The sequence below is a fragment of the Capra hircus genome, chromosome 14 (genome assembly GCF_001704415.2).
Source record: "Capra hircus breed San Clemente chromosome 14, ASM170441v1, whole genome shotgun sequence".
NCBI lineage: Eukaryota > Metazoa > Chordata > Mammalia > Artiodactyla > Bovidae > Capra > Capra hircus.
The window spans coordinates 51,184,851-51,211,137 of record NC_030821.1 but is presented as its reverse complement, the minus strand read 5'-3'; the positions used below and the strand labels follow the sequence as shown (position 1 = coordinate 51,211,137).

The window sequence follows — 26,287 nt, the reverse complement described above, 5'->3', positions numbered from 1 at the left end:
TGGAACTTAGTTGGGACATGCAGGGTCTTAGTGGTGGCCCATGGGCTTAGTGGCCCTGCAGCATGTAGGATCTTACTTCTCCAGGGATCTAAGCCGCATCCCCTGCCTTGGGGCTTCCCTGGTGGCTCAGATGATAAAGAATCTGCCTGCAGTGTGGGAGACCTGGGTTCAGTCCCTGGGTCAGGAAGATCCCCTGGAGAAGAGAATGGCAACCCACTCCAGTACTCTTGCCTGGAGAATCCCATGGGCAGAGGAGCCCGGTGTGCCATGGCTTTTACAATCCATGGGGTGGCAAAGAGTCAGACACAACTGAGTGACTGAATCTTTCACTTTCTTAGCCGTTGGACCACCAGAGGACTCCCCTAGGTGTGTTTAAATATTTAATAAGTGTTTATCCTATCATAGAGAAACTGCCAACTGGAGATAAATGGGATGTGGAGTCAGGGCCTAAGCGTCAGCTAAATGGTTTCCTGCATGGAGCCACCAACTCCAAAGGTGAATGGGAATCAAGCTCTGGGCCCTAGACTCACTGAGCCCCTGAGAGCGCCATGTTTCATTGGCTCAAAGGTAGCCTCCTGTGGGTAGATGACAGCCTGCCCTGGCCTATCAGTGTCTCTTCTGACATGAGGGGTTCCTCTTATAAACAATTCGCTATGCCCAGTTTAAATGTTTTCTTTTTATCTTTTAATTATAAATTCATGTAAGAAAGATATCATGTGAAACTCCTTTACCCATAAACTGACATTGCCATACTTGCTATAACTTTAAAAAATTTTTTAAACTTAATTTCAGACTTTTAGAAAAGCCAGAAGAATATTACAAAGAATTCCCATGCACCCTTCACAGTTTCCCAGGTGTTAATGTATTTGCTTATCCTTGTCTTTCTGTTAGATAGGCAGTTGTTGTTTTTTTTTCCCCTGAGCCATTTAAGATAAATTTCCCTCCCTCCCACTTTTTCCTTCCTTGTGTGTGTGTTAGTCGCTCGGTCATGTTCTCTTGGCAACCCCATGAACTGGGGCCCTCCAAGTTCCTCTGTCCATGGAATTCTCCAAGCAAGAATACTGAAGTGGGTTGCCATTTTCTTCTCCAGGGGATCTTCCCAATTCAAAGATTGAACTCAGGTCTCCTGCATTGCAAGCAGATTCTTTACCATCCGAGCCACAAGGGAAGCTCTCCTTCCCTGCTCGCTTTCTCTCAAATAAAACATTTAGGTAGAGCTGAGCTCCCCATTCCTCACCCAGCCCCTTTCCTCCCTCCTTGCCTTCCCTCACCTTTGTCAGGGAACCTGCTGGCTTGCGTGTTTCTGTCCTTTTGCTGTGTATGATTAGACCTAGAGATGAATTTTTGTTATTTTGAGACTTGTTTTGTAATCCAGAACTTGATCACTTTTATAAATGTTCTATATAAACCGAGAATTCTGCAAATGATCCAGTAGCTGTAAACCACTTACAACAGTGGCTAGCACAGCAAAAGCACCATAAAGTGTTAGATTTTTAATAAATAGCCATTTGGTTGTAAGTTATAAATAAAGCCCACTAGCTCATATTTTTATTATTGAAGTATAATTGATTTATAATATTAGTTTCAGGTGTATAACATAGTGATTCAATATTTGTATGGATTATACTCCATTTAAAGTTATTATAAAATATTGGCTATATTCCCTGTGGTGTATACTATTTCCTTGGAGCTGATGTACTTTATACTTAATAGTTTGTACCTCTTAATCCCCTTCCCCTATCTTGCCCCTCTGGCTCATATTTTTTAACTGTCTTGTTCAAATTGTATGTGTACAAGCTGTCAATTTTTAGAGAAGTGGGTTGAAATCTCCCTGTGATTTTAGAGCTATATATCTTTGCCTGTATTCTTCCAACTCTTCCTCCTTGGCACAGAAGTGAGAGCTTCTAGTCATTGCCCAAATCCCAGCCCCTGATCCCTCCCATTAGTGAGGGCTGTGCCTCAGTGCACAGCAGAGACCTAGGATGAAGTTAGGACACTGGCTGAACAGCAGAGATATCACAGGGAAATGTAAGTTCATGAATTCAAACACGCCAGGAACCACAGTGGTATCATCTCCCCCGCGCAAGGTTTACTCTGCAACCAACTCATCACTTGCTCTACTCTGATATTTTTCCTTTCAAATTCCCCCTGCTCCCTCAACCCTAATTCCTCGAAACCTTCAGTTAACTTTTCAGATGATACTCACCATACTCCCTTTTTCCAAAATTCCAACTCTGAATTTCAAGATTTGTATGATACTTACAGGACTAGAAGCTTAGTAAAAATGATTCTTAGCTAATTCAACAAAAATGGAATGTCATTGGCTATACAGTGGTAAACAGAATACACATGGAGAAGAGTAGGGTAAAGAGACAAAACTATAAACCCTAAGCAATTGTGAAAATTGATAAAAGAGGAAAGAACTGTTTCCATTAAGGAGAAAACAATGGGTTGGGGAGGATGTTCCAAGACGAACGACAAGCTCAGGGAAGGTCATGGACCAGGACAGACCTCGGCCATTGGAGGGCTGACGGAAGTCAATGGGGCAGGAATATAGTGAGTGCAGGTGAGTGGCCCAGAGGAGGCAGGAGAGACACACAGGGACTAGCTCACATGGGCCTAGTGAGTCATGAGCATTTGATTTCACTCCAGGAACTGGAATCCACTGAAGGGTTTCAGCAGAGAGTGAGATACCTGTATTTACAGTTTTAAATATAACCCCAGCTGGTAGGTGGAGAGTGAGTAGAGAAAGTCAGACATGGAAGCAGGGATATCATTCAGGGCATCTTTGACAAAGGAAAGTTTTTGTGACCTCAGATTATTCTTCCCTCTTGTCAGAGAGTTTAAAAACCACAATGGCAAATAAAACAGACTTACAGTAACTTCATCTATAAAGAACTGTTTATGCAGTTTGCAAATAACTATCATAGACTCTTCACAGGTCTGGAAGGTCGAGACTGATAACCAAAACTCCCTTTCCCACTTTAAAGTTTAGAGGGTTTTTTTAAAAAACATTTTATTTTTAAAAATTTAAAACTTCATGAAAAGGAAGAGTATAATCAATTCCCATTACCTTGGGAATTACTCAATGAATATTAAGTCTGCTGACATTTACTTCATCTATCACTTTTTTCATCCTTTGCTGAAGTAATTAAAGTGAGTGAAGTGAAGTCGCTCAGTCGTGTACGACTCTGCGACCCCATGGACTGTAGCCCACCAGGCTCCTCAGTCCATGGAATTTTCCAGGCAAGTGTACTGGAGTGAGGTTGCCATTTCCTTCTCCATTAAAAGTAATTAAAAGCAAATCCCAAACACGTAATTTTATCCCTTCACATATCTTCTCTAGCTCTAAAATATAAACATTTCCTACATACTACAATGCATAAAATAGAAACATAAAAATTTACTGCTAACATCTCGTATCAATTCTATTAATATAACCAAATTTCTCTGTTGTCTCAAAAATGTCTTTTCATAGTTGGTCCACACCATGTATTTTGATCTCAGATCTTTTAAGTCTCTTTTAATCCAGGGCATTGCTTTTTTTCTCCCTCCTTTTTCCTTTTTAAAAATTTATGTCATTGACTTGTAGAAACCGGATTAGTTGTCCTATGTCTATTTCATAATAAAAACTTTAAAGTTAAAAAGTAAAAATAAGAACAAACTGTGGAGTTTGAGCCTTTCAACTTCCAATAAGTTAGCCCATCTCTCTGGAACGTTCTTTGAAGTGTTTGGCATACAGTCAAGTCCAGTGAACCATAAACACTCACCACGCTTGGCAGGCATACACAGGCTGTTAAACAAGAGAGCTTGTGCTGAATGTTTTAATTTTATCATTCAGCCTTCTCAGGTTCTTGACCTGTTTCCTCACTGTGATTTGTCTACTGTTACTAAATTAACAGCATCTGAAACATAGCACCGTTTCTGAAGCACTTAAAAACAATTAAGATAGTGCTTGTTTGCTAACTTCAGTCTTCTCTACTTCAGACGTTAGAAAATTAAAAATAGTTGAACTGAAGGTAGCATCCTGCCAGTATGCTAAGTCGTTTCAGCCGTGTCCGACTGTTTGTGACCCCATGGACGGTAGCCCACCAGGCACCTCTGTCCATGGGATTCTTCAGGCAAGAATACTGGAGTGGGATGCCGTGCCCTCCTCCAGGGGATCTTCCCAACCCGGCTATTGAACCCGCGACTCTTATGTCTCCTGCAAGGCAGGTGGGTTCTTTGCTACTAGCGCCACCTGCGGGGGAGGTAGCCTCACTGAAAACCACATTTGGTTCCAATTTAAGGATGCACCGAAAAAGCAGCGACGAAACAATGCCTGTTTTCTTTACCTCAGTGTCAGCTTCACCTTTGATTTCTTTGCTATAATTAGCTTCTGTTGCCAAGGATGCCAAGAACTTACCTGCAGTAAGTAGAATTAGATCACCGGTTCTTTTGGCTTTGTTGTTTCAACAGGTACATGAATGTTGTCAATTTTAAAGGATTTTTTTAAAAAATATCCATCTTATGCTAATCATTTTGAATCATTTAGTAGTTTGAAGATTCAAAGAAAAGCTACAATTCCAAACTGAGCATAAATCTTGTATTTTAGAAAACTAACTATTTGATATCATTTCACTTCTGTAAAACAAAAGTAATCTCTTCATTGAACCTGTCTCACACATTCTGGTCTTAATCCTGGCCCTACCACAGTACATGCTAGAGAAAACTTGTAACATAGTTTTCTCCTGTAAAAGGAATACACCCTACTTAATTTATAGGGACTTAGGGATAATAAGTGAAACAGAGTTTAAAGTGTAACTTGGGTAATTCTGGGTGTGTCTTTTAGATCTTAAAATATTAGGCCTTAAATTAGGAGCCATTTGACAGGGGTACATATTAGTTTTTTGGGGGGAGGCACTTTTTTTTGCCTGTACCATGCGGCATGAGAATCCTAGTTCCCAAACCAGGGGTTGAAACCCACAACCCCCTGTGGTGGAGGTATGGAGTTTTAACCCCTGGACCACCAAGAAAGTCCCTATATTAGTTATTTTAACATGAAAGACAGTTGGGAGTCAGGATCGTTGAAGCCTCAACCAGATAGCTACTGTGGTTTCTGCTGCCCTCTCTTGATCCATATATGAGATACGTGTGTAGAGAACCAGGCTGGAGCCTTGACATACTGTCTGGGATGAATTGGGTGGGCAGTGGATGGTCTTTCCCACAGTCCACTGATCATTAGTCCCTCTTTTCTTTGTGCTCCTGTAGCTCTTTGGATTGATCATATCCTACCTTGTATTATACTTACCGTCTACAAATATATACCCTCCACTGAAATATAAGTATCTTAAGAGCAGGGATCATAGCTGTCTTTCTAGTAAGCCCTCAGTAAATGTTTATTTAATTAAATTGGCCTTCTAATGGTAGAAAATGTTGATGCTTCCTCATCCTGCAGTTCAACTAGTTGTAAAGTAGCAAAAGCAACTTAAACCAAGCCCAACTACACTAACAATGAGATTAACATTGACAGATAATATTCTAGGAGTTATAATGGACCAATTGTTGAACCAATTGTTGTCATCCATTTATTTAGCAAATGTTTATTGAGACCTTGATGTATACATCAAGTGTCTGGGAATGATTTTTTATAAGAATAAGAGAACAATAGGAGTTATAAGTCACAAGAGTCCTAAAGGGAAGTAGTTTACAGTGCTGTATGTAATTACAGTAATTTATTGAATAGCAGCTATATGCCAGGAGCTATACTAATTGTTTTTCTTACTGTAGATAATTGAATCTTCACAAGAGTTCACTTTACTGATGAGGAAACAAACTTGAAGAGATTATGCAATTTGCCTGAAGTCATAATAGATAGAATGTAGATTTAGAATTTAACTCTTGCCTTTATTAATCACTACTGAATACTGGATCACCAGAGGCTTGCCAGCACATATGAGAAAACCAGCCTGACAGACTGTAAGAATCACAGTGACTTCTAAGTATATAAAAGTTTAAAAATCTTTCCAATGAAGAGGGCCAGATTTCCCTACCCTAACAAGCCAGAGCCTCCACTTACTCCAGAATAACATGAGTTGACCTGTCCATGTATGCAGGTTCCCAAATCACTGCATCCCATGCTGGTACTTGTCTTTATTGCTATGATCAAATGCAATATATGACTCTAATTAGACATCTCTAACATTTTATCCAAAGTGAGATTTATTTGAAGTGTTTTAATCCATTGCCATCCTTGTTCTTTTTCAAAAATTGTGAAAGAATCCACATGACAGAATTTACCATGTTAACCTTTTTAAAGCATCCAGTTCGTTAGTATTAAGCGTGTTCACATTGTTATGCAACCATCACCACCACCCATCTCCAGAGTTCTTTTAATCTTGCAAAACCAAAATTCTGTACCCATTAAACAGCAAGTTCCCATTCTCTTTTTCCACCCCAGCCCTTGCCAACCAGTGTTCTACTTCCTGCCTCTGTGAAAGCGACTTCTCTAGGAACCTCACATAAGTGGAATCATACAGTGTGACTGTCCTCTTGTGACTGGCCTGTTTCACTTAGCATAGCATCCTCAAGGGTACTTCCCCAGTGGCTCAGTAGTAAAGAGTATGACTGCAATGCAGAAGACGTGGGTTTGATCCCTGGGTTGGGAAGATCCTCTGGAGAAGGAAATGGCAACTCACGCCAGTATTTCTTGCCTGAGAAATCTCATGGACAGAGGAGCCTGGTGGGCTACAGTCCATGGGGTCAAAAAGAGTTGGACATGACAGAATGACTAAACCACCACCACCAGCATCCTCAAGCTTCATCCATATTGTAGCAGGTGACAGAAGGGGACAATCTTATAGTCTGATCATGAGAACACACCAGGCAAACCCAAATGGAAGAACATTTCACAGAATATTAATACCTGATCAGTACTCTTCAAAAGTATCGATGTTCTGAGAAACAAGGCGAGACGGAGACTCTTGCCATGTATTAGAAGATGCTAAGGAGACATGGCAGCTCAATGCGGTGTGGTATCTGAAACTGGAGCCTAGAACAGGAAAAGTTTACCAGTGACATATTTTAGAATTGCTGGAGCATAAGATGAGAAGAGCCAACCCATTAGAAAAGACCCTGATGCTGGGAAAGACTGAAGGCAGGAGAAGGGGACGACAGAGGATGAGATGGTTGGATGGCATCACCGAGTCAATGGATATGAGTCTGAGCAAGCTCCAGGAGTTGGTGATAGACAGGGAAGCCTGGCGTGGGCAGTCCTTGGGGTCACAAAGAGTCAGACTCCCCCTGCACTGGAAATGCAGAGTCTTAGCCACCAGGCAAGTCCCTATTTTTTTTTTTAAACAGTTTTATTGTTTCAGTTTTTCCATTTAGATCTTTAAATCTCTGGTAAATTATGGGTACCCAGTTATCCTTGTGCTGTTTGTATTTAATAATCCAGTTTTCCCTCATTGACTTGAAATACAACCTTGAGCATATATGAAATCCTCTACATAAAAACCCTCATTATTTTCTGGACTCTGTTCCACTTCTACGATCTACTTATGTTTTCTTGATCAGTACTACACTATCCTATTTACCATGTTCGTTTCAGTGTCTCGTGAGCCAAGTCCTATTTTGCTACAGTTGTTTTTCAAAACTTCCTTGGCTAGTTTCAAGCATTTACTCTTTTAGATAAGCTAGAGAATCAACTTTTAAATTTAAAAATTCCATTGGGAATTTGATTAAAATTGCATTTAATTTACAGATCAGCATGAGAAGAATGGGCTTTTATTTTTATTTTTTTAAGAATGGGCTTTTAAAAAGTAAATATTGAGGTTTCTTATCCAGATATGTCTTTAAATTCTTATCTGAAAATTCTGTTACCAGCATATAGAATACTATATTAGGTTGTGGTTACATAGAACACATCATCTTATTAATGTAGTAATAGTATTGCTAGTACCACTAATAGCAGTATTAGTGGGTAATAATAGCAGCTTTTAAATACTGAGTGTTTACTAAGTGCTAAGGACATGATATATATAAAATCTCATTTAATCCTCACTGTAATCAAATAAGCCAACTTTTTCACTCTCCTCTTTTACTTTCATCAAGAGGCTCTTTAGTTCCTCTTCACTTTCTGCCATAAGGGTGGTGTCATCTGCATATCTGAGGTTATTGATATTTCTCCCGGCAGTCTTGATTCTAGCTTGTGTTTCCTCCAGTCCAGCATTTCTCATGATGTACTCTGCATATAAGTTAAATAAGCAGGGTGACAATATACAGCCTTGACTTTCTCCTTTTCCTAACATTCAGAAAACGAAGATCATAGCATCCGGTCCCATCACTTCATGGGAAATAGATGGGGAAACAGTGGAAACAGTGTCAGGCTTTATATTTTTGGGCTCCAAAATCACTGCAGATGGCGATTGCAGCCATGAAATTAAAAGACGCTTGCTCCTTGGAAGAAAAATTATGAGCAACCTAGATAGCATATTGAAAAGCAGAGATATTACTTTGCTGACTAAAGTCCATCTAGTCAAGGCTATGGTTTTTCCAGTAGTCATGTATGGATGTGAGAGTTGGACTGTGAAGAAGGCTGAGCGCTGAAGAATTGATGCTTTTGAACTGTGGTATTGGAGAAGACTCTTGAGAGTCTCTTGGACTGCAAGGAGATCCAACCAGTCCATTCTGAAGGAGATCAGCCCTGGGATTTCTTTGGAAGGAATGATGCTAAAGCTGAAACTCCAGTATTTTGGCCACCTCATGCGAAGAGTTGACTCATTGGAAAAGACTTTGATGCTGGGAGGGATTGAGGGCAGGAGGAGAAGGGGACGACAGAGGATGAGATGGCTGGATGGCATCACGGATTCGATGGACGTGAGTCTGAGTGAACTCCGGGAGTTGGTGATGGACAGGGAGGCCTGGCGTGCTGCAATTCATGGGGTTTGAAAGAGTTGGACACGACTGAGCGACTGAACTGAACTGAACTGATAATCCAATAAGATATTATCCATGTTTTACAGATGAAGAAATAGGCTCAGATTTGTCAACTTGCCAAACTTAACAAAAGGAAGCCTTGTCATATTTCAAAACCATGTTTTAAATAACTACTATCTGGCCCTTCATTACATATAAAGTTAACTCTCTCTTTGGAGAAAAAAAAAAAAAAAAAGAGGAAACCAAAAAGCTCTTTATGGTATTAAAGATAAACATACCAACCTGTTTCTTTTTTTAAAAAAAGTTCTTTTAGTTATTTAGAATGAATTTTTAAATTGAGATTTAATTGACATATAACTATTTTCAGATATATAAAATAATTCTATATTCATATATATTATGAAATGATCACTACAGTGTCTGGTTAACATCCATCACCACACATAATTACAAAACTCTCATGTCAATTTCCTAAAGGCTTTTAAATCAGAGGGATTTTATTTATTTTTTTTTTAAATTTATTTATTTTTTTTTAAATTTTAAAATCTTAAATTCTTACATGCGTTCCCAAACATGAACCCCCCTCCCACCTCCCTCCCCACAACATCTCTCTGGGTCATCCCCATGCACCTGCCCCAAGCAAGCTGCACCCTACGTCAGACATGGACTGGCGATTCAATTCTTACATGACAGTATACATGTTAGAATTCCCATTCTCCCAAATCGTCCCACCCTCTCCCTCTCCCTCTGAGTCCAAAAGTCCGTTATACACATCTGTGTCTTTTTTCCTGTCTTGCATACAGGGTCGTCATTGCCATCTTCCTAAATTCCATATATATGTGTTAGTATACTGTATTGGTGTTTTTCTTTCTGGCTTACTTCACTCTGTATAATTGGCTCCAGTTTCATCCATCTCATCAGAACTGATTCAAATGAATTCTTTTTAACGGCTGAGTAATACTCCATTGTGTATATGTACCACAGCTTTCTTATCCATTCATCTGCTGATGGACATCTAGGTTGTTTCCATGTCCTGGCTATTATAAACAGTGCTGCGATGAACATTGGGGTACATGTGTCTCTTTCAATTCTGGTTTCCTCCGTGTGTATGCCCAGAAGTGGGATTGCTGGGTCATAAGGTAGTTCTATTTGCAATTTTTTAAGGAATCTCCACACTGTTCTCCATAGTGGCTGTACTAGTTTGCATTCCCACCAACAGTGTAGGAGGGTTCCCTTTTCTCCACACCCTCTCCAGCATTTATTGCTTGCAGATTTTTGGATCGCAGCCATTCTGACTGGTGTGAAGTGGTACCTCATTGTGGTTTTGATTTGCATTTCTCTAATAATGAGTGATGTTGAGCATCTTTTCATGTGTTTGTTAGCCATCCGTATGTCTTCTTTGGAGAAATGTCTATTTAGTTCTTTGGCCCATTTTTTGATTGGGTCGTTTATTTTTCTGGAATTGAGCTGCAGAAGTTGTTTGTATATTTTTGAGATTAGTTGTTTGTCAGTTGTTTCATTTGCTATTATTTTCTCCCATTCAGAAGGCTGTCTTTTCACCTTGCTTATATTTTCCTTTGTTGTACAGAAGCTTTTAATTTTAATTAGATCCCATTTGTTTATTTTTGCTTTTATTTCCAGAATTCTGGGAGGTGGATCATAGAGGATCCTGCTGTGATTTATGTCTGAGAGTGTTTTGCCTATGTTCTCCTCTAGGAGTTTTATAGTTTCTGATCTTACATTTAGATCTTTAATCCATTTTGAGTTTATTTTTGTGTACGGTGTTAGAAAGTGATCTAGTTTCATTCTTTTACAAGTGGTTGACCAGTTTTCCCAGCACCACTTGTTAAAGAGATTGTCTTTACTCCATTGTATATTCTTGCCTCCTTTGTCAAAGATAAGGTGTCCATATGTGTGTGGATTTATCTCTGGGCTTTCTATTTTGTTCCATTGATCTATATCAGAGGGATTTTAAATTGTATCACATATTTTCCTAGCATTTCTTGAGAACCTTGCCATCTCCCTTGCCTCTCCTAGTTTCTCCCTGTTGGGGTCTCTGAGCATTGCCACTCTGGCCTCCAGGGGGCGCCATTTCCCCTTTAATATTGTGGCTCAAGCATCAGACACTCAGGAATTCCCTGGCATACAGATAAGACCAGGAAAAATATTTAACAGAAGTTTACAAAGGGCTCTGGAAGAAAAAAAGACAAATGAGTACAGGGAGTAATAATACGCAACTAGATCATTTGTTCACTGAATGAAGTGCAGGCATTTCTGCATTAGACACCATAAAAGGATTCCTCCCTACCTTGCTTCCTACTACCTGCACAAAGCAGAAGCCACTTTTTTCTACCCTGTGTTATGTCCTCAAGGGCTTCCCAGGTGGCTCAGTGGTAAAGAATTCACCTGACAATGCAGAAGAGTCGGGTTTGATCCCTGGGTCAGGAAGATCCCCTGGAGAAGGAAATGGCAACTCGTTCCAGTATTCCTTCTTGCCTTAAAAAATCCCACAGACAGAAGAGTCTGTTGCGCTACAGTCCATGGAGTGGCAGAGTCAGACACGACTTATCAACTAACCGACAACAACAGCAAATTATATCCTCCAGCAAGTAAAAAATTTCAAAAACAGCTCTAAGATTGGTAAGATAAGTTTCAGCTCTAGGCTTTCTTCCAGACTCTAGTTTCCAGTTTCAGTATCTGCTTCTTTCCTACATGCTGGACACTAAGCTTGCCGGCCTTATTATTATTATTATTATTTGGCTGTGCCAGGTCTTAGTTGTGGCATGCAGGATCTTCAGTTTTGGAATGTAGGATCTGTCTCCCTAACCAGGGATAGAACTTGGGCCCTTTGCATTGGGAGCACAAAGTCCCTGCCACTGGACCACCAGAGAAGTCCTGCAAGGCTTCATCTGGGAGGATGGCATTGCTGACCCCTGATTTGTCTGTTTACCCTGTTGCTGGGAGATGGTTACCTGTGAGTCTCATGACCCTGCATGTCTTGCTCAGTATGCCCAGAATGCAAGACCCTGACTGTATTACTTATATATTACTACACAAGAGATTACTCTAAACCATAGAGGCTTAAAACAACAATCATTACTTTCTGACAGTATCTGTAGATTTGGAATCTGGGAACAGCTTGGGTGAGTGTCCCTGGGGCAGGGTCTCTGACAAGGCTATAGTCAGGTTGCTGGCCAAGGCTGCAGTCATGTCCTCACTTGAATGGGGGAAATTCTGCTTCCATGCTCACTCGCCTGGCTGTTGGCCGAAGGCATCCTTTCCTGACCATCCAGGTCTCTCTATAAGGCAGCCCACAACATGACAGTGGTCTTTCTTAGAGTGAGTAAGTAAGAAAACAAAACATGGTGCCCAAGACTGAAGCCACAGTGCTTTTAAAACCTCCTCTCAAAGGCAACATCCTGTCACTTCTGCTATATTCAGTTAGTTAGAAGTGAGTCAGGAAGTCCAGTCCATAGTCAACTGTAGGGGGTCACACAAAAGAGTGAATACTGGGAGGCAAGAACCACTATGGGCTGTCTGGGAGGTGCTCTGGGGTTTCCTGGAGGTTCAGTGGTAAAAAAAAATCCACCAGCCAATGCAGGAGGCGCAGGTTCAATACCTGGGTCTGGAGGATCCCATGGAGAAGGAAATGGCAATCCACTCCAGTATTCTTGCCTGCAAAATCCCACAGACAAGGAGCCTAGCAGGCACAAAAGAGTCGGACAGGACTTAACAACTAAATAGCAACACACAGCAACGGAGGCACTCTACCGCTCACTCTACCCACACCATTTCCCACGATTGGGTTTGCAGTGGGCAGTTTTGAGAGATGAAGTAATGATCTTCCTCTGGGACAAAGAGCAGGCTTAGCTTAGTGCTTGCTGGAAAAGCAGTGGGCTCCCCAGGCTTACTGTTCCCCAGTTGCAACACCAACCCACTGCCTGTGTGGCATCTCTCTGGGGCATCCCTATGTCACCTGTGTGTAACTTGGAGACAAGAGGAATTGATGCAGACATTTTTATGCTCATGCTTTTTTTGCTATAGTTTTTTTTCCTCTCACTCAGGGGTCTTGTGTCTTCTTCCAGCATCTGTGAGACACCAGTTAGCTAACTTGTTGCCTTGTAAATAGGATAAAATCAAATCACGGACCTGACAGTCCGACTGAACAGGACAACCTCATCAGAATTGTGTACAGGCTTGTGAGACTGGCATTCACAGAAGAGATCCACGTACATACCCTTCGTTTTAATTGACAGCTACTTATGTACCAGGCAGGCATCATTCTAAGAGTGTATGAACATAGGCTCGTTTCAGCTACGAGGTAGCCTCTATTAAAAATCCCTGCTTGACAGGTGAGGAAGAAGAGGCACAAAGATGTTAATTAAGTAACTTGCTTCAATTCCTGTGGCCCGTAAGTGTCAGAGCCCCGTTATACAAACGGATACAAAAACAACATGGCTACAGCATCCACTGATCCACTGTATCATGCTGCCTGTGCTTAGTGTTAGGGAGGTACAGAGCAGAGAGATGAGGGAAATGATAAAATTAAAGACTTCTTCAAAACATTTATTGACACCGTTGGTACAGAGTTCTTCATTCCTAATGTAAATGTTACAGTTTCTGTGACTTCCTTGTGTACTTGAAGGGTAATCCCTACCAGTCATATTGGTCAATGATGTGATTTCATGTGCTCCATTTGGCTCATTAGAATTTTATTTAGAAAATGTGCTCTGTATTCAGACTCAGACTACGAATGTAAAAATGCATTGTCCACACAAAAATCTGCACATGAAGTTCTTAACAGTTTTATTCACAGTCACCAAAACTTGGAAGTAGCCAAGATATCCTTCAGTAACGGAATGGATAAACTTGTGTATCCAGGCAAGGGAAGATTATTCAGTGCTGAAAAGAAATGACTTATTAAGCCAGGGAAAGATGAGGGGTGGGGGTGTTAAATGCATATTACTAAGTAACAGAAGCCAATCTAGAAGGGTTATATACCGAATGATTCCTCCTGTGTGACAGTCTGGAAAAGGCAGAACTATGGAGACAGTGAACAGAAGCGTGGTGGGGGTGGGGCGAAGGAAGAGATGAACAGGCAGAGCACAGAGGGTTCGCAGGGCAGTGAATCTATGCTCTCTGATACTGTGACGTTGAACACACATCATATGGGCTCCCTGGGTGGCTCAGACAGTAAAGAATCCACCTGCAGTGCAGGAGACCTGGGTTTTATCCCTGGGTCGGGAAGATTCCCTTAAGAAGGGAATGGCAACCGCCTCCAGTACTTTTGCTTGGAGAATTCCATGGACAGAGAAGCCAGGCGGGCTACAGTCCATGGGATCACAAACAGTCGGACACGACTGAGGGATTAACACACACACACATACACACACACGTCATTATACATTTGTCCAAATCCACAGAATGTACACCACCAAGAATGAACCTTAATGTAAACTATAGACTTTGTTTAGTCACGATGCATCAGTGTAAGTTCATTGATTTTAATGAATGTACTGCTCTGGTAGGAGATGTCAATAGTGGAAAAGGCTGTGTATACGTGGGCTATCAGGTCTATGGGAGCTCTCTGCTACTTCCTGCTCAGGTTTGTTGGGAACCTAAAACTGTTCTGAACAATACAGTTTATCTTTTAAAATGCTTTGAAAATGACAGTGTGCTTTAAAATGGAAAATATTGTTAATAGTGTCAGTGTGTGTAGCAATTTTTTTTTTAAACCTTACTCTGTACCTGTTCAAGTTCCCCACATCCTTGGCTGCATTTTTCTGCTTGCAACTTCCTCCTTTCCTTAGCAAGTGTAAAAGGCCTGACTCCCCATATGGGCTGTCTTCCTCTGCCCTGTTGACCCTCTTTTGAACCTTTCCAACCCAGGTACAATCCAGGTGTCTACATTCTCATGGCTACATTGGAACTGTACAGCTCTGCTGAAGAAAAATCACAACAGTGTTTTGGTTTTGTTTGATTTTTTTTTTCCACACTGCCTGGCATGTGGGATCTTAGTTCCCCCAGCAAGGATTGAACCCGCAACCCCTGCACTGGAAGTTCAGAGTTTTAATCACTGGATCACCAAGGAAGTCCCCCCAAATCATAATGGTGAACATGCTGTCTACAGTGCAACCTGCAGTCTCCTCTATCAGCTTATCCCTCAGTGTTTTCTGCAACTGTGTTTCTCAAATCAGAGCTTTCTGGTTCAAAATGCCTATCAATAAGTTTTAACTGTCGTTTTCTTTTTTTGATATTGTTTTATTTTGATTAAATATTTTCAAAGCCTTATGCCGTTTACTCCTGTGCTATAGATATATGTCAACTTTTTGTATATGTATAAAATGAGTTCACCTCATCAATTAATCCATTTTCTATTAAAATAATTGATCGAATCTGGCTACTAATTATCACATGCAGTAATATGGCAGATAAACATATCTATTGATGAAGACTCACCCAAAAGTGCTTCTACATTAGCAAAGAGGAGAGGGGAAAATAACAGGTAGGTTAATGTTAAGAGCTGTTTTAATTCGTGGTTAGACAGGTCTCTTTAAGAAGGTTCTGTGGAGAAGTTGAGTCATACTCCCTTATCCAATGTGCCTCAATGCCCTAGAATACACCTCCTTTGTTCTCAGATTAGGGCACCTTCCTTTCTCAAGTTACTCAGTCAAAATCTGGTCCAGTCCTTTCCACATCTCTCTTGTAACCTGACCATGGACCACTCTTGGGGGAGTACTGACCCCTAGGGTCTAGGCAGTGGTCTCAAATTGACAGTCCCTGAGGCAGATTTGCTAGATAGATGTGGCTTATTGGCTTGCACAGTGTTTTAAGAAAACCTAAGTTCATTCCTCTTCTTCTTATAACTGGCCATGATGCCCAGCTTGCAGGATCCTAGTTCCCTGACGAGGGATGGAACCCCTGCCCCCTGTGACAGAAGCATGGAGCCCTAACTGCTGGCCCACCAAGGGAATTTCCTTTTCCTAGCATTTTGAAGTCATGCCATTTCACATGAAAATGTATATTGCTAGTTTTTATTGAAAAATGAACTGACCTGGCAACACTGGGCCTGTGCTCTTACATACAGCAGCTGTCAGCCGCTCCCTGGAGAGAGGGCGCCCCCACCTGCCACTCACCAAGACTGTGTCAGTTGCCACCCGCGTCACTTTCACCAGCTCCAGCGCTCAGTACCAGTGGTGCCACCTGGTGCTTCCGGTGTTTGTAAACTCTCCTACACCTGGTCCTTGTTGCCTTTCACCCAGCACTACTTGTTGTCCCTGGAGGCTCTGTGATGCTCTACAAAGATCATGGGCTTGGAATCAAATGGACTTAGCTCTGCCACTTTCCTACTGGGTGACCTCTGAGCACTTCCATTTCTTTATCTGTCAAACGGTGTGATTGGCATGGCTATGAGGATTAAAGGCAATATGTGAATAATGTGCTTCTGATAGAAGCATGAAGCAGGCAGTGAGTGTGGCCTGCCTCCACTGACAACCTCTGTCCTCACCTCTGATGAGGTAGCCACTCCTGAGTGTGACAGGGCCACTCCTGTGGTCATCAGCTTGTAACTGATTTGTACAATACTCTAGATGTATAGACACAAGTGAGAAAATCACAAGAAATGAGGGCATTCTGAAGTAAAATTTATTTCCTGTAATTGTCAGCTGTCATCATCAAGGACAATTACAGGAAATAAATTTTAACTAAGCACTCCCTAGTTTCTAGCTGCTTCCAGAAAGGCTAGCCCTTCCAAGAAGGGCTTCCCAGGTAGCACAGTGGTAAAGAATCCACCTGCCAGTGAAGGAGACATGGGTTCGATTCCTGGGTTTGGAAGATCCCTGGAGGAGAAAATGGCAACCCACTCGAATATCCTTGCCTGGAAAATCCCATGGACAGAGGAGCCTGGTGGTCTATAGTCCATGGGGTCACAAAGAGTCAGACTGAGCACACGTCATAAGGAGTTAAGCAGTTAGCCAACAGCACTTCCATTACTCACAGGATAATCTTCCAATTGCAATTAGTTCTGTAAAGAAAACAAAAATGAAAATGTATTTGAATTAGCATGGTTTCCAAAACTGGGGAAAACAAAGATAATTCTTCATATCCCAAGCTTAGCTGCATCTCTGCAGAGCTGCTTATAAATCTAACATTCCAATTTGTTTTCCTTCTGCTGCTGTAACAAATTACCACAAACTTAGAAACTTAAAACAATAGAAATGCATCATCTTACAGTTCCGCAGGTTAGAGATCTGACATTGGTGTTACTGGGCTAAAATCAATGTGTCAGCAGGCTGCATTCTGTTTTGGAGGCTCTAGGAGTGAATCCATTTCCTTTGCTTTTCCAGCTTCTTTTAGAGGCCACCCACATTCTCTGACTCTTGGCTCGTTTCTCCACCTTAAAAAATATATATATTCATTTGACTGCTCCAGGTCTTAGCCGTGGCATGCAAGATCTAGTTTCCTAACCAGAAATGGAACCCAGGCCCCCTGCTTTGGGAGCACAGTCTAAACCACTAGACCACTGGGGAAGTCCCCTTCCTTTCTCCACCTTTAAAGTGAGCCGTGTTGCATGTCTCTGAACATTCTCCCAGAGTCACATCTCTTTCTCTGACTCTTTTCTGTTGCCTCCCTCTTCCACTGCTAAGGACCCTTTGATTCCATTGGACCTACCCAGAAAATCCAGGACGTTCTTCCTATCTGAACCTTGTTGTTCAGTTGCTCGGTTGGGTCCGACTCTTTGCGACCCCATGGACTGCAGCACACCAGGCTTCTCTGTCCTTCACCATCTCCCAGAGTTTGCTCAAATTCATATCCATTGAGTCAGTGATGCCATCCAACCATCTCATCCTTTGTCATCCCTTTCTTCTACCCTCAATCTTTCCCAGCATCAGGGTCTTTTCCAATGAGTTGGCTATTCACATCAGGTGGCCAAAGTACTGGAGCTTCAGCTTCAGCATCAGTCCTTCCAATGAATATTCAGGACTTATTTCCTTTAGGATTGACTGGTTTGATCTCCTTGCTGTCCAAGGGATGCTCAAGATTCTTAAGATTAGTAATGTTAATTCCACCTTCAACCTTAATTCTTTGCCAGGTAATGTAGCATATTCACAGATTCTGGGTACTAGGACATGGACATCTTTAGGGGAACCACCATCCTGCCTATCTAAATGGGTATTTTATATATGTAATATATATGTAATTTATATACATTAACAGTTTACCCTTAAACAACACAGGTTTAAACTGTGTGTATCCACTCATGCAGATTTTTCTCAATAAACACATACTACAGCAACACACGATCGCAATTGGTTGAATCCATGGATGTGGAACTGTGGATATGAAGAGATGCCAAACAGTTAGTCACAGATTTTCAGCTGGGGTTGAGATAGGGATCAGCACCCCTAACCCCTATGTTTCTCAAGGGTCAATTATTCATACATATATGTGCATACATGCTCAGTTCTGTCTGACTCTGTGATCCCCTGAACTGCAGACTGCCAGGCTCCTCTGTCCATGGGATTTCCCAGGCAAGAATACTGGAGTGGGTTGCCATTTCCTCCTTCAGTGAATCTTCCTGACCCAGGGATCAAATCTCCATCTCCTGCACTGGCAGGTGGATTCTTTAGCATTGTGTCACCTGGGAAGCCCCTATGTGCTGCTAACAGGTTTCTAAATGGAATTTTATATTATCACAGACTTTTGTAAGAAATCTGACCATTCATACCATGCCAAAGTTTCTGAATTGTTAATAGGGCTTCCTTTTTAAAAAGACAAATGGGTATAAATTCCTCCAAAGGTTGTGAGCTTTAGGATTTTGCTTATTTGCAGAGTTTAAAAGTAAACAAGACCTCAGGAAATCACATGATCCAGTTTCTTGCCCTGAATCCCTCAAATCACCACATTTTCTTGCTATGTAGGGAAATGGTACAGGATACCATTTTAAGTAGATAGGATCATTCTATGATCTTAGTTTCCAGAAGTATTTTCCTCTACTTGTTTTTCATGATTGTTCTCCAATGAAGATAAGTAGCAATTAAAAATAATTTACCCCAATCATGGGTTAAAATTACAAGTAACAAGATGAAATTTGAAAGACGGGGTTGAAGCCAAACAACATGCCTGTAAAACTTCCAAACACATGGTACTAGGCTTGAAGAAACAATACAAGGCAAAAGTGGTAAAATAATTTAAAATGCAGTATACTGAGGAATATGTTCAATAGTGAAGGCAATCTATACTGCATAAGAAAAAATTAAGGTGTTTTTCTCATTTTTTCTTTTGTTTTATCAAGGATATAAAATCCTCCCTGCAAGTACAGTATATCTTTGTCTTTGTACCTGGAAACTTCCCCCTGTCTTAACACAGTGCTTTGAAGAGGAAGTGTTTGTTGAATTAGTAATGTTTATTTACATAAGATTGCATTAAAAGCACCTTGCAGATATTAAGAAGAGAAAATGAGTCATACATGGTTTATTTAAACACATAAAAACTAAGTAGGTGTTCAAATGGCCAGTTTCAAATTAAATTCTCAACCTATGAGGAATCATTCCCTAGGTAAAAGGCCTGATTTGGAGGTCAGGGAAGGAATTGAGAAGCAGGTGATAGTTTGGAGTTTAGTCCTTTTATATTTTTATATATTTCATAAAGGATTTAAACTGCTGATGTGGGTGAGGATTACATTTTTAATTTCTGCCTCTCTGTATCTAGCACAATACCTGGCGCATATTAGGCACTCAACAAATAGTTTTGTTGTTTTTTTAAAATATTTATTTCCTTAGCTACGCCAGGGTTATAGTTGCAGCATGAGGGATCCTCAGTCTTCTGAATCTTTAGTTGTGGCATGCAAACTCTTGGTTGTGGGATCTAGTTCCCTGACCAGGAATCGAACCTGGGCCCCTTGCATTAGGAGTGCGGAATCTTAGCCACTAGACCACCAGGGAAGTCCCAACAAATAGTTATTGAGTGAAGAAAGAAGAGAACAAAAGTCATTAAATTCTTAGATGACACCAAACTAAGGAACAGGGATGATGAAAGGTAACTAATATCTTGCTTTTTGAATTGTGCACCCATCCTTAAGAATGTTTCTGCATACACATGAATTATGTATTTGTGACCCATGGTAACAGATTGTACACAATATAAACCCAAAATTTAAAAAGTAAAATAATCAATATATCTAAAATAATTTCATGGTATGTTATTCCATATAAGAGCTTTTTGCTTTTACTTGATGCTTTGTTATCAGTACATTATTACTCTTTTAAAATCTTGGCTTAATATTTTATGATATAGTGATTTGCAGATGTGGTGTTAAGGTTAGATTATTCTAATACTACATTTGAATAGCTTTCCCAGCTGGAAAAGATATTTCAAGAGAGTATTTGGATTTAAATAGAAGAAATGTTTTCTTGTTGCCTCTTTCTATTAAAATACTCATTTTCTTTTTTATCTCATCAACCAGTTCTGGAAAGTTTTATGCTGAAGCTTGACAAGGAAATTTCCATCTTCCCTGCTATCAATTAGCAGTTCTGGCAAACTTCAGGCATACCTCATTTTATTATGCTTTACATTCTCATGCTTTGCAGTTGCTGCAGTTTTTACAGCTTGAAGCTTTGTGGCAACCCTGTGTCAGGCGTCTCTGGCCACCATTTTTCCCACAGCATTTGCTCACTTCACATCTTGGCAATTCTTGAGATGTTCCAAACTTTTTCTTGCTATGGTGATTTGTGACCAGTGATCGTTGATGTTCCTGTTGCAAAAAGACTGTTGAAAGTTCAGATGATTATTACCATTTTTTTTAGCAATAAAGTATTTTTAAGTTAAAGTATGTACATTTTAGGCTTCACTGTTAACTCAGCTGGTAGAGAATCCACCTGCAATGCAGGAGACCCCGGTTTGATTCCTGGGGGGATGATCCCCTGGAGAAGGGATAGGCTACCCACTACAGTGTTCTCGGGTTTCCCTGGTGGCTCAGATGGTAAAAGGAATCTACCTGCAATGAGGGAGTCCTGGGTTCAATCCCTGGGTTGGGTAGATCCCCTGGAGAAGTAACTGGCAATCCACTTCAGTATTCTTGCCTGGAGAATCCCCATGGACAGAGGAACCTGGTGGGCTACAGTCCATGGGGTTGCAAAGAGTTAGGCATGACTGAGTAGGCACAGCACATGTATATTTTTTAAAGCTATAATGCTATTACACACTTAATATAATGACAGTAGAGTATAAATATAACTGATCTATGCACTGGGAAACCAAAAGTTTTGTGACTCTGCTGAGATACTCATTTTATTGCAGCGGTCTGGAAGTGAACCTGAAGTATCCCTAAGGTCTGCCTGCAGTTTAAAAGCATTGCATTTAAGCTTTTCAAGAGATGAGTTTCAGTTCAGTTAAGTCGCTCAGTTGTGTCGTGTCTGACTCTTTGAGACCCCATGAATCGCAGCACGCCAGGCCTCCCTGTCCATCACCATCTCCCAGAGTTCACTCAGACTCACGTCCATCGACTCAGTGATGCCATCCAGCCATCTCATCCTCTGTCTTCCCCTTCTCCTCTTGCCCCCAATCCCTCCCAGCATCAGAGTCTTCGTCAATGAATGAGTCAACTCTTCGCATGAGGTGGCCAAAGTATTTGAGTTTCAGCTTAAGCATCATTCCTTCCAAAGAACACCCAGGGCTGATCTCCTCTAGAACGGACTGGTTGGATCTCCTTGCAGTCCAAGGGACTCTCAAGAGTCTTCTCCAACACCACAGTTCAAAAGCATCAGTTCTTTGGCACTCAGCATTCCAAGACCCAGTGAAATCCATTATTTGGAAAATACTTAAACACATTACAAATTGTTTCCAAAAATTTTAAGTGTACATGTATTAGAGTTTTAATATAACACATATACCGGTTTTTTTTATTGTGGTAAAATCCCATAATACAAAACATACTATTTTAGCTGTATTTAACAGTATATTTCAGTGTCTTTAAGTACATTCACCTTGCTGTGCAACTCTCACCATCACCCATCTCCCAAATTTATTACCTTCCTAAACTGAAACTCTGTCTGCATTAAACTAAAAATCTCCATTCCTCCTCCAAACCTCCCCCCACCCATCCTCTGGCCTCTGGCATCTACCAGTGTGTTTTCTGATCCTATGAATTCAACTATTCTGGGTATCTCGTATAAGTGGAAACAAATAGTATTTATCACCTAATATATATTGGTAGAGAAGGAAATGGCAACTCACTCTAGTAATCTTGCCTGGGAAATTTCAAGGACAGAGGAGCCTGGTGGGCTGCAGTCCATGGGGGCACAAAAGAGTTGGACACGACTTAGTGACTAAATAACAACAATGTTTACTGGAATGCATTTTAAAGATTAACTTAATATATATGCAACAAACAGATTGTACCTTCTTTTTCTCACCGCCCATTCTATACAGTAGGTTCTCACTAGTTATTTATTTTATACATAATAGTGTATATGTGTCAATCCCAGGGCTTCCCATGTGGCACAAGTGGTAAAGAACCTACCTGCCAATGCAAGAGACTTAAGAGATGCAAGTTCAATCCCTGGGTCAGGAAGATTCCCTGGAGGAGAGCATGGCAACCCACTCCAGTATTCTAGCCTGGAAAACCCCATGGACAGAGGAGCCTGGCAGGCTACAGTCCATGGGGTCACAAAGAGTTGGACATGACTGAAGCAACTTAGCATGCAGGCACACATGCATGTCAATCCCAATCTCTCAGTTTATCCCACCCACCTCTTCCCCTCTTGGTGTCCATATGTTTGTTTGTTCTCAATGACACAGTTTTTTTTTTTTTTTTTTTGCAATAGAATTGCCTATTTCCAAACATCATTTTGAAAGCCTTCTCTCTGAAGTATTTCTTTCAAAACACATACTCTTAAAAAGGAGGGTGGATAAAGTTATTTTCTCACTCATTGCTTCAACTTTACCTTGAAAGGAAAGTACTAATCCTAGAAAAGACAGGGAAATTTGGATTCCTTGTATTTTCATCAGAGGAAAATGCATCATTCATCTTGATATTTAACTACTCCGTGGTGGCTCAGACGGTGAAGAATGAAGTGGCCAAAGTACTGGAGTTTCAGCTTCAGCATCATTCCTTCCAAAGAACACCCAGGGCTGATCTACTCTAGAATGGACTGGTGCTTTGCAAGAGACCTGGGTTCTGTCCCTGGGTTGGGAAGATCCCCTGGAGGAGGGAGAACATGGCAACCCACTCTAGCATTCTTGCCTGAAGAATTCCCATGGACAGAGGAGCCCCAAGGGCTACAGTCTATGGGGTCACAAAGAATTGGACATGACTGAGCGACTAAGCACAGCACAGGAAGTAATCACAACTAGAGCTTATGTAAAGCTTATTTTGGTGGTATATTTATATATTCTCTGTTCTGTTCAGTCGCTCAGTCATGTCCGACTCTTTGTGACCCCATGGACTGCAGCATGCCAGGCATCCCTGTCCTTCACCATCTCCTGGAGTTTGCTCAAACTCATGTCCGTTGAGTCAGTGATGCCATCCAACCATCTCATTGTCTATCATCTCCTTCTCCTCCTGCCTTCAATCTTTACCAGCATCAGGGTCTTTACCAATGAGCTGGCTCTTCACATCAGGTGGCCAAAGTATTGGAGCTTCAGCTTCAGCATCACTCCTTCCAATGAATATTCAGGGTTGATTTCCTTTAGGATTGACTGGTTTGATTCTCCTTGCAGCCCAAGGGACTCTCCAGAGTCTTCTCCAGCACCACAGTTCGAAGGCATCAATTCTTCAGTGTTCAGCCTTTTTTTATTGTCCAGCTCTCACATCTGTACATGACTACAGGAAAAACCATAGCTTTGACTGTGGACCTTTGTTGGCAAAGTGATGTCTCTGCTTTTTAATATGCTGTCTAGGTTGGTCCTTGCTTTTCTTCCAAGGAGGAAGTGTCTTAATTTCATGGCTGCAGTCACCATCCACAGTGATCTGGAGTCCAAGAAAATAAAGTCTGTCACTGTTTCTATTGTTTCCCCATCTATTTGCCATAAAGTGATGGGACTGGATGCCAGGATCTTAGTTTTTTGAATGTTGAGTTTTAACCCAGTTTTCTCACTCTCCTCTTTCACCTTCATCAAGAGTCTCTTTAATTCCTCTTCACTTTCTGCCATAAGGGTGGTATCATCTGCATGTTGGAGGTTATTGATATTTCTCCTGGCAATCTTGATTCCAGCTTGTGCTTCATCCAGCCCAGCATTTTTCATGATGTACTCTGAGTATAAGTTAAATAAACAGGGTGACAGTATACAGCCTTGACACATTCCTTTCCCAATTTTGAACCAGTCTGTTGCTCTGTTGAACTCCATCGGGTTCAAACTGTTTCTTCTTGACTTGCATACAGGTTTTGCATATACGTAAACTTATTTCACCCTCAGCACAACCCAATGCAGTAGATATTATGATGATCTCCATTTTACAGATGAAGAAACTGAACCCAGAGATGTGAAATAACTTGCTCAGGGCTACGTGGCTAGTGATGGCAGAACTATGGTCAGAACTAGACTGTGTGGATCCAGGAGCTGTACTTTTAATCCTCAGCATCCTGAAAATGTTGATGGAAGATAAAGAGTTTTCCATGATTACTCCCCATCTCAGTACAAAGTACTATATAGAGTCTATTGAGAGGATCTGTTTTTACAAAATTAATCATATCAGTGACTTCCGATAGTGCACAAAACTGCAACACACTGATGGTGGATCAATGAGAGTTTCCATTCAAGTGGAAGCCCACCCTTCTCAGGATACCCTGCAGAACAGATGGATGACTGACAAAGGACTGTATGAGCATGCTAGTGGTAGTGTGCATGTTAAATAAGCATAAGCGTGTAAGTGTTAATCGCCCTGTTGTGTCCAACTCTTTGCGACCCAGTGGACTGTAGCCAGGTAGGCTCCTCTCTCCATGAAACTCTTCAGGCAAGAATACTGAAGTGGGTCGACGTTCCCACCTCCAGGGGATCTTCCCTGGCCCAAGGATGGAAACCAGGTCTCCTGCATTGTAGGCAGATTCTTTACCATCTGAGCCACCTGGGAAGCTGATATGTTAAATAATAAAGCTAAACTTCTTCCTTTTAGGTAAAACAAATACAGATAGTCCCTGACTCACAATGGTTCATCTTAAGACTTTTCAACTTGGAGATGGAGTGAAAGCAATACGAACTCAGTAGAAACCAAACTCTGACTTGTGAATTTTCATCTTTTCCTAGTCTAGGGATATGCTGTATGATCCTCTTGGTGATGGTGTACAGCAGTAGCCAGTGACAGCTTCTGAACAGTCACGCAGTCGGAAGGGTGAATAGTCCATACCAATCTGGACTCAGATAAGTATTTGCTTTTCACTTTCAGTACAGTGTTCAATGAATTACGAGATGTCCATGAGGCTTTGTGTTGGAGAATTTTACCCAACTGTAACCTAATATAAATATTCTGAGAAGGTTTAAGTTAGGCTTGGCTATGATGTCTAATAGGTAGGGTGTACTATATGTTTTCAACTTACCAGAGGTTTACTGGGGACTTAATCCCATCATAAGTTGAGGAAGATCTGTTAGACACTGGGATATTTTCTTTCTCAACTGTGGTAGATTGTCTTGAGTACTCCTAGGATGCGTACCCTCTGCTTTGGATGTTTTTGGTCTTAAAGAATTTGATAAAATTAAAAAACACATCGAGCCGATGACTTCCCTTGTGGTCTAGTGATTAAAACTCTGCGTGTACTTCCTCAATGTAGGGGGCCTGGGTTAGATCCCTGACCAGGGAACTAGATCCCACATGCCACAGCTAAGACCCAGAGTAGCCAAATAAATATATATATATATTTTAAAATCATCCAGGAAAAATAGAGGTCTGGTAAAACAGGTGCAGAGGAGTGCAATAGGATAATCAAAATAACCCCTTAAATATAATTTGAGAAGTATAAGTAGGCTAAACAAACATTTAGAGTTCTGATTTTAGTCTACATAATATTAAATGTGGTGGCTCAGACGAGAAAGAATCTGCCCACAATGCAGGGTTCAATCCCTGGGTCGGGAAGTTTCCCTGGAGAAGGAATGGCAACCCACTCCAGTATTCTTGCCTGGAGAATCCCATGGACAGAGGAGCCTGGCAGTCAGAGTCCATAGGGTCACACAGAGTTGGACATGATTAAGTGACTAACACTTCACTTCAATTTTAAATATAAGAATAATTCCAGATTGCATTATAGGAGTGTGAATTGAAAAGCTGAGAGAAAGCTCTCATATATTATGGGCTTGCCCAATCATTTCCAGGAAGATTCCGTGACTCATAATGGCATCTCATCTAAGATAGAATGTGGAAAATTTGGAAAGAAGTTGTTTG

At 41.1% G+C, this 26,287-nt stretch overlaps 1 non-coding gene across 1 annotated transcript; it reads right to left on the bottom strand.

The window, feature by feature from the left end:
• Window positions 19,787–19,859, bottom strand: TRNAR-CCU. Its single transcript has one exon. It is a non-coding gene; the product is annotated as a tRNA-Arg (tRNA).